The following is a 10505-nucleotide window of genomic DNA, read 5'->3' as shown; positions in this document are numbered from 1 at the left end:
GTTATATAGGATGGACCTTTAGTACCGGTTGGAGCCACCAACCGGTACTAAAGGCCTGTTTTGGCCAGGCCAAGCGGCGGGAACCGCACACCCTTTAGTACCGGGTGGTGGCTCCAACCGGTACTAAAGGGGGGGGGGGCTTTAGTACCGGTTGGAGCCACCACCCGGTACTAAAGGGGGTGCGCTGGCAAGGTGCTGTGCGGCAAGTTTAGTCCCACCTTGCTAGCCGAGGGGCGTCCGCACTGGTTTATAACCCCCGTGCGGTAGCTCTCTCGAGCTCCTCTCCAAAGCAGGCCTACTAGGCCTACATGTTCTGTGCTGCCCTATGGGCCTACTGGGCCTTTGCGGGCCTGCATCCTGGCCCAACAACAGGTTGGGTTTCTAGTCGTATGCAGGCCGCTCTGGCCCAGTAGGCGGGCTTTTTTATTTTTATTTTTTTGCTTTATTTATTTTTGAGTTGTTTTTTTGTGTATTTAGAGTTTCTTTGTGAATATTTTTGCTTTAGATACCAAAAAATACAAACTTTCTGTTAGTGCCCGTAGTTTTTGAATTTGAATAGTTTAAATTTTGAATTATTTGAAATTAGTGTGAATCACTAGTTTGTGAATAACTTAACTTTAAAAATCAGTAAAGGCATGAAAGAATTTGTTTGCACATAACATTTCTTCGCGTTTCAAATGTCAAAACACATAACTACCCTAACTATTACAGAGATTCCCTTCTAGGTGTGAAACACAGAAGAAAGTGATGATAGTGAAGCCGATCACATCCCAGATCTTTGGGTGTGAAACTTTTTCTTCGCATGTGTCCCTTTGTGCCGTAACCATGGAAAATCTTCATCATTTAACGGGATGCTCGGGTCAATATTCACTGTAAATGGAGCAATTTCATCAAACTTTTTATAATCTTCTGACATGTCTGTCTTGTCATCCACTCCCACGATGTTTCTCTTCCCAGAAAGAACTATGTGCCGCTTTGGCTCATCGTACGATGCATTCACTTCCTTATCTTTTTTTTCTTGGCTTGGTAGACATGTCCTTCACATAGAAAACCTGTGCCACATCATTGGCTAGGACGAATGGTTCGTCTGCATACGCAAGATTGTTGAGATCCACTGTTGTCATTCCGTACTGCGGGTCTTCTGTTATCCCGCCTTGTGTCATATTGACCCATTTGCACCGAAACAAAGGGACCTTCAAACCACGTCGATAGTCAAGTTCCCATATGTCCTGTATATAACCATAATATGTTTCCTTTCATGTCTTGGTTTCTGCATCAAAGCGGACACCACTGTTTTGGTTGGTGCTCTTCTTATCTTGGGCGATCGTGTAAAATGTATTACCATTTATCTCGTACCTTTCGAAAGTCATTATATTCGAAGATGGTAACTGGGACAGCAAGTACAGGTCATCTTCAATAGAGGTGTCATGCATGGTACGTGTCTGCAACTAGCTGGCGAAACTCCTGGTTTGTTCACGTGTAATCCAGTCATCAGACCGCTCCGGGTGTTTGGAGCATAGCAAATTCTTGTGTTCATCCATATACGGAGCCACCAAGGCGGAATTCTGTAGAACTGTGTAGTGTGCTTCAGTGAGAGAATGTCCGTCCATACATATTATTTGTTCCCCTCCTAGCGTGTCTTTTCCATCCAGTCTGCCCTTATGCCGCGATTCAGGAACACCAATCGGCTTAAGGTCAGGAATAAAGTCAATACAAAACTCAATGACCTCCTCATTTTCATGGCCCTTGGAGATGCTTCCTTCTGGCCTAGCACGGTTATGAACATATTTCTTTAAGACTCCCATGAACCTCTCAAAGGGGAACATATTGTGTAAAAATACAGGACCCAAAACGTTAATCTCTTCGCATAGGTGAACTAGGACGTGCGTCATGATGTTGAAGAAGGATGGTGGGAACACCAACTCGAAACTGACAAGACATTGCACCAAATCATTCTCTAACCTTGGTATGATTTCTGGATCGATTACCTTCTGAGAGATTGCATTGAGAAATGCACATAGCTTCACAATGGCTAATCAAACGTTTTCCGGTAGAAGCCCCCTCAATGCAACCAGAAGCAGTTGCGTCATAATCACGTGGCAGTCATGAGACTTTAGGTTCTGAAACTTTTTCTCTGCCATGTTTATTATTCCCTTTATATTCGACGAGAAGCCAGACGGTACCTTAATACTAAGCAGACATTCAAAGAAGATTTCCTTCTCTTCTTTGGTAAGAGCGTAGCTTGCATGACCCTGATGTATGCCGTCTTTTCCGTGCATACGTTGCTGGTCCTCCCGCGCCTCAGGTGTATCTTTTGTCTTCCCATACACGCCCAAGAAGCCAAGCAGGGTCACACAAAGATTCTTCGTCACGTGCATTACGTCGATTGCGGAGCGGACCTCTAGGTCTTTCCAATAGGGCAGGTCCCAAAATATAGATTTGTTCTTCCACATGGGTGCGCGTCCGTCAGCGTCATTCGGAACAGGTTGTCCACCAGGACCCTTTCCAAAGACCACCTTCAAATCCTTGACCATATCATGTACATCAACACCAGTACTGTGGCGAGGCTTCGTCCGGTGATCCGCCTCACCTTTGAAATGCTTGCCTTTCTTTATTACGGGATGCCTGCTCGGAAGAAATCGACGATGTCCCAGGTACACATTCTTCTTACAATTAGCCAAATATATACTGTCGGTATCGTCCAAACAGTGCGTGCATGCGCGGTATCCCTTGTTTGTCTGTCCTGAAAGGTTACTGAGAGCAGGCCAATCATTGATGGTCACGAACAGCAACGCCTTTAGGTCAAATTCTTCCCCCATGTGCTCATCCCACGCACGTACACCTGTTCCATTCCATAGTTGTAAGAGTTCTTCAACTAATGGCCTTAGGTACACATCAATGTCGTTGCCGGGTTGCTTAGGGCCTTGGATGAGCACTGGCATCATAATGAACTTTCGCTTCATGCACAACCAAGGAGGAAGGTTATACAAACATAGAGTCACAGGCCAGGTGCTATGGTTCCTGCTCTGCTCCCCAAAAGGATTAATGCCATCTGCGCTTAGACCAAACCATACACTCCTTGCGTCATCTGCAAACTCCTTCGCGTATTTTCTTTCGATTTTTCTCCACTACGACCCGTCAGCGGGTACTCTCAACTTTCCGTCTTTCTTACGGTCTTCTCCGTGCCATCGCATCGCCTTGGCATGCTCTTTGTTTTGGAACAAACGTTTCAACCGTGGTATTATAGGAGCATACCACATCACCTTGGCAGGAATCTTCTTCCTGGGGCGCTCGCCCTCGACATCACCAGGGTCATCGCGGCTGATCTTATAGCTCAATGCACCGCATACCGGGCAAGCGTTCAAATCCTCGTACTCACTGCGGTAGAGGATGCAATCATTAGGGCATGCATGTATCTTCTTCACCTCTAACCCTAGAGGGCAGACATCCTTCTTTGCTTCGTACGTACTCTCGGGCAATTCGTTGTCCTTTGGAAGCATATCCTTTATCATTACCAGCAACTTTCCAAATCCCTTGTCAGATACACCATTCTCTGCCTTCCATTGCAGCACTTCCAGTGTGGTGCCCAGCTTTTTCTTGTCACCTACGCAATTCGGGTACAACAATTTTTTGTGATCCTCTAACATGCGCTGCAACTTCTTCTTCTCAAAATCACTTGCGCAGTTTCTCTTTGCATCGGCAATGGCCCGACCTAGATCATCAATGGGCTCATCCGATGCCTCTTCTTCAGTTTCTTCCCGCATTACCGGCTCAGCTTCTTCCCTCATTGTTGTATCATCGTATTCAGGGAACCCATGGCCAGGATAGCTGTCGTCGTCCTCTTCTTCTTCATTGTCTTCCATCATATCCCCTCTTTCTCCATGCTTGGTCCAAACATTATAGTGGGGCATGAAACCGGACTCAAACAGGTGGACGTGAATGGTTCTTGACGTAGAGTAATTGCGACCATTCTTACAGCCAGCACATGGACAATGCATAAAACCATCCGCTCGCTTGTTTGCCTCAGCCGCAAGCAGAAAAGTACGCACGCCATTAATGAACTCGGGAGAGCATCGGTCATCGTACATCCATTGCCGGCTCATCTTCAATACACAGCACCGAAAACATCAAATTAATATAATACATAAAGTTCATACATAAAGATCATACAACACTTAAATGCAACAAACAAATAACTCTCTAGCTAAAGAATTTAAATGCAACAACAAATGCGATCTAGATCTCAACTAAGGTAACAATTGATCCAACAACATAATGATACCAAGCCTCACTATGAATGGCATATTTTCTAATCTTTCTAATCTTCAAGCGCATTTTCTCCATCTTAATCTTGTGATCACCGACGACATCGGCAACATGCAACTCCAATTCCATCTTCTCCCCCTCAATTCTTTTCAATTTTTCCTTCAAATCCTCGTTTTCTCTTTCAACTAAATTTAACCTCTCGACAATAGGGTCGGTTGGAATTTCTGGTTCAACTACCTCCTACATACAAATATCTATGTCAACTTGATGGGCATAATTTGTCATAAACACGAAATGCAATGAGTAGTTTTAAAAGAGAATATACCACATCCGAATCATAACCCGGACGAGGGTCGACGGGGACGGATATTAAAACCATGGCACTATGCATAACAAACAACGTATGGGTAAGATAATTATATGAGTAACTATATATCCAAATCACACAAATATCATTTTTATATAAAACTTCATGAACAAGAGGCTCACCACAAGGTGGTGCCGGTGACGGGACGTTGCGAGCGATCAACGGTGGTTACGACGGAGATTTAGAAGTTACTAAGTAAACCACACATACATATGCAAAACTAAGTGTTATTTTTGACCTCAAATTGCATATAAATCAAATACTAGCACATATATATAATTCCTTCCAAATTACTAAACTCAAAAATCAATCACTATATAAAGCATTGCACAAGCTAATCTAGCAATGAGATATGAAAGGAAAAAGTTGCTAACCTTTGTGATCATTTGAATGGATGGGGGCCTTCAAATCTTGGGCAAAATATGTGATGAGCTTGAGAGGAAGAGGAAAAAGAACAGAGAGGAGAGGGGAAAGGGGAAGAACAGAGCGAGCTCGGGTGGACGAAGGGTCTATGTAGGACGACCTTTAGTACCGGTTCATGATACGACCCTGTACTAAAGGTGCTGGAGGGGCCCTGGACTGACAACATCCTGCCACCACTCACTTTAGTACCGGTTCGTGGCACGAACCAGTGCTAAAGATTCGCCACGAACCGGTACTAATGAGAGCGGCCCGGCTAGCCGTTGGAACCGGCACTAATGTACACATTAGTGCCGGCTCAAATTCAAACCGGCACTAATGTGCTTCACGTTTGACCATTTTTCTACTAGTGGACATTCCTTGTACAGAGAGGAATACCCAGCACCATTGGGACATCCATTGGCATGAACACTTGTACAACTCTCTCTCTATCCCATGCAGCAGCGGTAGCATCGATCAATTCTGAGACTTGTACGAGTGGGTTCGCTACCCTACTCCCATATGGCCGCATCATTTCAATGCGTGGCAACCAGTTATCGTTCCAGATGTTAGTGGTTTCTCCATTGCCGATCCGTTTCACCAGCCCCTGCTTCAATACTCCTTTACCTTCTATGACAGCCCGCCAAATTTGGGCAGGCTGTCATAGAAGGTAAAGGAGTATTGAAAATTGGTTATCTTCGAGGCCCATGTTGGGCTTAAGGCCATGGCGTTAACCCGAGGGCAGATCCTATTTGACGCCCGCGGGCGTCAAAAGGATGTGGCTTCGCTGAAGCCTGGACACCCGACACCCCACTTGGGCCGGCCCACTGTCGCGATGCTTTTTCTTCTTTTTTGTTTTCTTTTCTGTCTTTTTTTCTTACTGTTTTTCGTGTATTATAGACAGTTCATTGCATATTTATATACACAAATGTTCATCGTATATTTAAGAAAATGTTCATTGTGTATTTTAAAATTGTTCAACATATATTCACAAAAATGTACAATGTGTGTTTAAATATTGTTCAACGTATACCATAGAAACGTTCAATGTGTATTTAAATATTTATTCAGCGTATATCAAAAAAGTTCAGTGTGTATTTAAAAACTGTTCAGCGTATATCACAAAATGTGCAATGTATATTTAAAAACTGTTCATCATTTGAAATGTCAAATATTTTGTTCATGTTTTCAATAAATGTTGACGCTTTTAAAAGTTTGATCATATTTCTAAAAAAAAAAATCATGATTTACAAACGTTGTTAAGAAAATAAGGAAAAACGTTCATTTTTTCCCAAGAAATGTTGAAAACTTTTGAAAAAAGAAACGATCTGCCATTGTGCATAGTAGTTTTACTGATCAGGCGATGCAAATTGTTCTTAAAGACAGGCGACGCTAATCTAACACTAGAGTATGTCAGTTCTATTTGTTTCGAAGAGCTATCCACTAGCAGAAGATTGCGAGTTCGAGCTCTTATTGCGCAACATTTTTTTGGCGAGTTTTTCATGCGCTTGGATTTTGCTAGCTCTAACTAGGCCAGCCCGTTTGCGGTTCTCTTCAGCGAAAGCTCAACGGCTTGACGCTCGCGGGCGTCATACAGGGGGTCCCTAACCCGAGGGCTCTCTTGTGTACCAGAATCCCATAGCCTGGTAGATCCAGTCACAAAGCACAAACGCTGTATTACTCACTATGATTATTAAGCCTTCGATCACTCACTACCTTAAGAGATGGGCCGGCTTATTAGGAAAGCGAGCAAGTGAACCATTATGACCGGTTTTAGAAACCTTATGTGAGGCACCTAACCGGTTTTGGGAACATTTTGAAAGGTTCTTGAACCATTTTGTTTTTCTACTTTTACTGTTCCACACTTTTTTTCTTCTCTTTCTGTTTTTAATCAAAGTACATAAATTTAAAAATATTCGAAATCTTTAATGAATGTTTGAAATTTTATAAATTGTTCATATTTTTAAAGAATCATGTTTTTAAAAGATGCTTGGAATTTTAAAAATATTCGCACTTTTAAAAAGGAACTTTTTTCATAAATTTACAATTTGTTCATATTTTCGAAAAATAGTTTGTGAATTTTAAAAAATTATTCAGGATTTCAAAATTTGTTCATGAATAATTTTTTTAATTTGTGAACATTTTTCTGAACTCAAGAAATTTTTTAGATCATGATTTTCTTTGAATTTCATGATTCTCATTAATTTGTGAACATTTTTGGAATCAACCAAATTTTTTAAATTTCTGAACATTTTTCCACAATCATCCACAATCATGAAAATTTTAAAATAGTAAATTTTTCCTGTATTCATGAATATATTTTGGATAAAAAAACATTCATGAATTACTTTTAAAATTTGAGAACTTTTTCCAAATCATGTTGTCCATTAACTGAATATGATACAACTCAAAAAAGGAACTCACCTACGCTTGCTTACTAGAGGAGTGGTCTTATACGGCGGTATATGCGCCAGTTTTTTCAAGCAGCTCGCTCGTTCTACGTTCGGTTGTCAGTTTTCTCAAAAACAAACACGGTCATGAGTTGACATTGGACCATTGACCAATCACCATTAACCATGTCGACCAGTGACTTTTCACATTTGAAAATGTTCATGAAATACAAAAATAATTCATGAATTTGGAGAAGAAAATATCATGGATACAAAAAGAAAATCATGAATTTGAAAAAAGTTCATAGGTTTGATTTTTTTTTGAAAAAAATTGTGAATTTGAAATAATTGTGGACTTTAAAAAGTGCAAAAGATTGATAAAAGTTCACAAATTTAAAAAAATCACAGATTTCAAAAAAGTTCACAAATTTTTAAATGTTCATGGATACAAAAATGTTCACAATTGTTTTTAAAATCACAGATTTAAGAAATGTTCATGAATTTGAAAAAAATAGCGAAATTGAACAAAATTGAATTTGAAAAAAGTTCATGAATTTAACCAAAACTCACGAATTGAAAAAAGTTCACGAAATTTATAGAAAGCTTCATGAGTACTAATATTAATAAGAACAATAAAAATAGAACAAAAACAAAAGAAAAACTGGCCTAAAAACACACATAAACAAAAAAAATAAGAACTGTCCACAAAAAAACGTAACAAGGAACACACTACCACTATAGTGCTAAATTGGCCGATTCATTCGGCTGGGGTGGGGTGGGGGGTATTCTGTGTGCGAGTTACACTCTATTTAACGCTTGGGATTCGGGCACTGGGAGACGCTCGCTCTTGCTCGATGGTGGAGACTCGAGTTCATGTCCTAGGCCTATATAGCAACTACGGATTTAAGCCACACGAACGACACGACATTTCTCGCTCATGTTTTATGTTCTAAAAATTAATTTGAAGTTCTAGTCTAGAATATAAGTTTGCACATAAAGTATAGTCTGAACAATTTCATAGCCGATGGTAATTGTTATGGTAGTTAATAGATATGTCGAGTTTGTTGTTTGTTCTCTTATGTTTGCAAGGTAAAATTGACTTGTGGGAGCAATGTTATAAAGTTGACACATCATTAGAATGATGTGGATTATATGTTTGTGACCACGGTATGGAAAGAACTTCCACAATAAAAAGTGACAGAGACGTGACTCATACATAGACACAACTATAAAGTAGCAAATACATATCCTATGGAGTAGACACCTTGATATGGACAGAAAGTGTTAAGTACAATGTGAGACTATATGTACTAAAAATAGATTTGAAGTTGTCTAGTCTAGAAGATAAGTTTGCACATGAAGTATAAGTGTCCACAATTCAATAGCCAATGGTATGAATTTTATAGCCAATGCTATCACTTATAAGTTGTCTAGTCTAGAACATAGGTTCAAGCTTAAAATGTGGACCATCACCATTCATACAAATATGAATGTGTTATGTTCACACTTTTTTACCCCTTATTTGATTACACAACAATTAAATTCCCTTGAATGATTTTTTGGATTGGCATCTAAACTCATATGGCGCAAACAGATAATAGCCCAACTCAAGTATCCTTATTTTCAAGGATACTGGGCTACACAAACTTTGAGGGTTACTGGGCTACACAAATTGGTCTTTAAGGTTTTGCTTGAGGGCATTGCAGTAACCTACTATGTTGATAGGCAGGTTGGGAGCAAGAGCTATTTCTTATTTTCATGAAGCAATCAATGTGTTTTCTGTTGATAGATAGATTCCGCTCCATTGTGTGTAGAAAGGTCAATGAGACACCACTTGTAGTTCCTCTCAAGGCTGAATTTTACTATGTATCCTTCATTTATTTTGAATTGAAATTTTATAAGGAATATCCTGGCCGGCCCCTCGGCATTTTGAAGTTCATGTGGGTGGGGGATAAATGCACAAATCGTAAGTTGGTTGTAAAATGCATGAGCTTCAAATGCTAACGGGCTAACTTGGATATTCCTTATAAAATTTCAATTCACAAGAAACAATGGATACCTAGTAAATGGAGCCTTAATGGCACAACGGCGCACCACTCTATTGCAATTCTTATATAGATTATTTCATCCTTGATGTGCCCATCGACCTTTCTATACACAATGCAAGCTGAATCTATCAAGGAAAACACACAAAGTATGCAAAATGAAAATAAGAAAATAGCTTTTGCCCCCAACCCGCCCATCAACGTAGTTGGCTACTTCAATGCCTTCAAGCAAGATCTTAAAGACCAATTTGTGTAGCCCATATCCCTAAATGATTATGTAGTCCCCGAATCCCTGAAAATATGGATTACTTGAGTTGGGCCATTACCTGTTTGTGTCATATAAGTTTATATGCCCATCCTGCAATAAAATATTTAAGGGAATCAATTTGTTGTGTAGTCAAATAAGGGGTAAAAAAGTTTAAACCAAACACATTCATAATTTTATGAATGTTGATGGTCCACATTTTAAGCCTCAACCTGTAAAATGTAATCAACACTTTCTTATGATGTCAAGGTCTCTACTGCATAGAATATGTGTTTTCCAGTATATAATTGTTGTGTGTATGTACGGGTCACATCTATGTCATTGTTGACTTTGGTAGACATTTTCATAATATGGTCAACAACCATGTAATCCATATCATTCTAATGGTGTATCACTTACAGACTTTATAACATTGCTCCCATCAGTTTGATTTTACCTTTCAAAAATAAGAGGACAAATAAGAACTCGACATAACAATTCACTGCCATAATTGATACCACTGGCTATGAAAATGTGGACAATTGTACTTCATGTGCAAACTTGAAGGAAATATGCCCTAGAGGCAATAATAAAGTTGTTATTTTATATTTCCTTATATCATGATAAATGTTTATTATTCATGCTAGAATTGTATCAACCGGAAACTTGATACATGTGTGGATACATAGACAAAACACCGTGTCCCTAGTAAGCCTCTACTAGACTAGCTCGTTAATCAACGATGGTTAAGTTTCCTAACCATGGACATGTGTTGTCATTTGATGAACGGGATC

The sequence above is a fragment of the Triticum dicoccoides genome, chromosome 1A (genome assembly GCF_002162155.2).
Source record: "Triticum dicoccoides isolate Atlit2015 ecotype Zavitan chromosome 1A, WEW_v2.0, whole genome shotgun sequence".
Classification (NCBI taxonomy): domain Eukaryota; kingdom Viridiplantae; phylum Streptophyta; class Magnoliopsida; order Poales; family Poaceae; genus Triticum; species Triticum dicoccoides.
The sequence above is the reverse complement of the archived record's forward strand: the minus strand, read 5'-3'. Positions refer to the sequence as shown.